Raw genomic sequence first — 4,100 nt, forward strand, 5'->3', positions numbered from 1 at the left:
TACAAAGGGAAAGCCACCAATCCATGACAAAATAGGAAGATAAGAATTGCTTATATTCAAGTGCACCAGCGGATCCATGGGAAAGGTTTCCGATACCAATGGAGTCTGACAGCCCTATTGCATTAGAGAGGCAGATGCAGGAGTTTCAGAAGCCCAGGAATCTAGAATTTCCAGAGAAAGTACCAAGGAGCAGTTGTATAGGGCCAAATGGGGATTTGTAAAGGGATTGGGCCCTGTTGGACTTATTGGGTCCATCACTAAGTGCTAATCCACCCAAGTGTGTGAGTGAAGTACCAGTATCCAGCAAAGGACAAGAGAAGGAGATAGGTAGACCAATAAACAGTCTCTGCTGACAACTGGCTGATAATTCAGTAACCATAGCACACAGACTGCCAGCTCATGGTATAGCTATAATGTGGGAGGTATTATGTGCTTAGCAAATACATGCTTGGGCCAGGACCTCTGGTACTTGAGAATGTGACATTTTTTAGAGAACTGAAACCCTATAGATGTACTTGAATTATACTGTAAGTTGAAGTTAAAAAAAAAAAAGGAACAGTAGTTCATCACGTTGATGGAAAAGCCTGTCCATTATCATAGAGATGGCCTGTGTGACAGCTGCTTCCCCCCCTTTTATTCTCCATAACTAAAAGAGAATGAATTTCTGTTGTGAACCTTTCAGTGTGTGCTGTTTTGTAGATGTTGTCGAAACAGACACAGATTAATCAAGTCCTCAGGAAAGGAGACAATTAGCCATAGATTAAAGGCTGTCCGAGGCTCACCGTGATCATGTTAAAAGCAGTTTTTTTTTTTTTTAAATGGAATCAACCTAATTCTATGCATGATAATTGTTTTCTGGAACATTGCCAGAAGCAAATTAAAACAGTTCAAATAAAAATCTGAGAACTTAAGATTCAAAGTATCTGTTATAGTACCCAATATTTCCAAAGCCAGAAAACTGGCCTTAAAAACCAGGAAAAAGAATAATTGAGATTACAAAGGGACAGATGATAGCATCAGAAGACTGGGAGATAAAAAAAAAACATATAAATATATTACAGGTGTTCAAGAAGCTAGGAAAATAAGAACATGAAGAGAAAATAGGAAGGATTGAAACAATAAAAATCTGAAATGAAGAAATCACTACTTTCATAAATATATTTTAAGTAGAATCAAGAGAAAATATTTTAAAAAATACAGAATTTAAGAATATAAATTTAGGAATAATTCATTCTGAGTCAAAAAAATAAAACAAATAATCACACAAACAAGTTGAAGACCTTGGAATTTTAGAGACACCTCATGCTCTTTTAGTCTAGGCAGATGTGTTTCCTAGGAATACAGCAACACAAGTATGAACACTCGCTTGAAAAAGTCACAGCCAGGGTTTTATACAGTTAATAGAGCTATCAACTCTGAAATCCAAAGTCCTTAGGAACCCAGGGGCTGAGAAACAAGAAAAATACTGCACTGGGTCATATTGTCATTTAATTGTTGAAACTGACCAGGGACTCCTGAGGTATTAGCCTATCCCAATTGGTAAGCCCTAAACACATGTATGTAACAACAATACTAAGAGAGCTCACTAGGTTTTACACACATACACACACACATACACAGAGAGAGAGACAGAGAGAGACAGAGACAGAGACAGAGACAGAGATAGATAGAGAGAGACAGAGAAAGACATAGGGAGAGACAGACAGACAGAGACAGAGACAGAGAGGGTGTGAGTGAGCTTGATAGAGAAGAGGGAAGGTGGAAATTATTAAAATACAGCAACTATGTATGAAATTTTTAGAAATAGTTTAATTAAAAAATTACTAAATGATCTTTTTCTGTAGATAAACAGAAGACTCCCACTGGACTTCCTGACAGCAGCCAGGCAGCCACAAGCCAGTGATTGGAAAGGTGGACTTTGGCTGGCTGCCTGAGTAAAGACACTTTATCCAAGATGAAGACGAAATAGTCTCAACTCAAAAGCCGAAAGTGGGAAGGAAGGCTCTCATGTAAACAGACACAGTGATGGGAATTTTAGCGGAAATCCTTCAAAAGACAGAGATAAAAAATGTCACACACAATCAATGGCTGCTGAGAGATATAGAATCATCTGTCTTTAGAGATGAACCCCCTGATAACGCTAGCACTTTTCTTTCTTTCTTCTTCTTCTTCTTTTTTTTTTTTTTAAACTAATCACAAAGATATCTCAAAGGGAGATAGGACTGGCACATACTCCATGCGAATCAATAATCAAATGGAAGACTGGCAGGTCATATTAACATTAGACAAGACTCATTTTAAATTATGAAAAATATGGGTTCATTTTGCAGAGATAAATGGTTCAGTGCTAGACTATAGGAGCATAACGTAGTATGCGGCTTATTAAAGTTAAGATCATGTGTGGTACCGGAACTGATCTAAATGCAGAAATAGACAAATCCCAAAATATACTCATAAACATTGTCAACTATAAGATAATTTGACCAAAAATAAGCAATAAAGGGGAGGCGTGAGAAAGTTTCTGGCTGAGATTACACTGGTATTAAACAGCCACAGAGTAATCAGAAACAGAAATATACATGAAGATGGTACTCAGCAGTTGGCATCCACTGCTACGATAAAGATGCTTTCTTCATTAAGATAAGAGAGTCATGTCAGATAACATCTTCTTTATCCAGTCGACCTGAATTAGAAATCAGGGACAGAAATAAACCCTCTTGCTAGTAAGAAAGTAAGCAGTTATAATTTTAATAAAACCAAGGAAAGATTCTTAAGGGTCTTAATAAAATATTTTATACTGAAAGGACAAGAATAATCATTCAATCTATGTATCAAATAGACATGAAATACTTGTGTAAGAAGGGGGTTTTAGGGAACCTTATTTTTCTTAAGAGATCTCCCCCCAAAGAAAAACCCCCAGTGGATTCTCCAGTTACAATGAGAGGAGGAGAATCACACAGGCATGGCATCGGGGAGTGCCATAATCCTCAGAGAGTATCCGAGAGCATCAGACGAATCACAAGCATCACCAGCACCACAGAGCAGTGCAATAGAAACCAGGAGAATACAGTCAAAGAAATGAAAGCAGGCGATGATCATCTGCCACATTTAATCACGAAGAAAATATCATAAATATATCACAAACCACCAGGTCCCTCAAGCAATACAAACGTAGCAAAACAAGGATGTTGACAAGCATCTGTAAATCATTTTAAATGGTTAAATAGTTTTTATCAAATGTCTTGATGTTTGAAAGCCACCAGAGTTGGGTCAAGGAGAGATGGAAATCTGTATATCTCTTGCTCTTTTGACATTGTTACTCATTGTTCCTGGATATACAGCAAGGGCTAGCGCCCCAGCTCCTGCGTGCTTCAGGAAACCAACTTTCCTGTTTGCTTATCATTGACCTGTTTGAGCTACTCCTATGGTTTACTATGTTTTCTTCCCTCTGTCTGTCTCTTCGTTCCTGAGTGTGTCTATTCTGAGCACAATCTTGTTAGCTGGTATGCTTTCATTGTGTATGTATTGCTTTGGGTTCTTGTCATCTGGGGGCCATATAAGAACGTGCCTTTTATTTGTCACACTGTGACACAAGTGACCAATTCAATATCCATGTATTAGACACTGAGAATGCTCCCACAATAGATATGAAAGTACAGATCTGTTTACTATCCTGATCCCATTTCCACTGGATATATATCCAGAACAGGTCAGTTGGTTGTGCACTAGAACCAATTAAACTCCTTGATGAATTTTCATGCTGTTTCCATGGTGGGTATACATTGTATCAGAGTGGAACAGAGGGGTCACCTTGCTAACCACTTGCAACCATTGTTACCTAGCGTTTCTAACACTATCTTTGTTAGCACATTTGACCCGATATGTCATTGTGATCTCTCTTGAATTTCTCTTATGATTAGAAGACTCTGGCTATAACTATTTTTTTTTTTTTTTTGGTCACTGGAAGTCAGTAAATGTTTATGAAATAAAAGGAGCACAAAGAAGCAGAAAGAAACTTTATTTTCATGGATTAATGTTAAAACATTTGTCCTGCCCCCCCAAATATTAAGTTTAGTGTCATAGCTACTGTCTTTGGTAGG

This window comes from Mastomys coucha, unplaced genomic scaffold (assembly GCF_008632895.1).
Source record: "Mastomys coucha isolate ucsf_1 unplaced genomic scaffold, UCSF_Mcou_1 pScaffold3, whole genome shotgun sequence".
NCBI classification, from domain to species: Eukaryota; Metazoa; Chordata; class Mammalia; order Rodentia; family Muridae; genus Mastomys; species Mastomys coucha.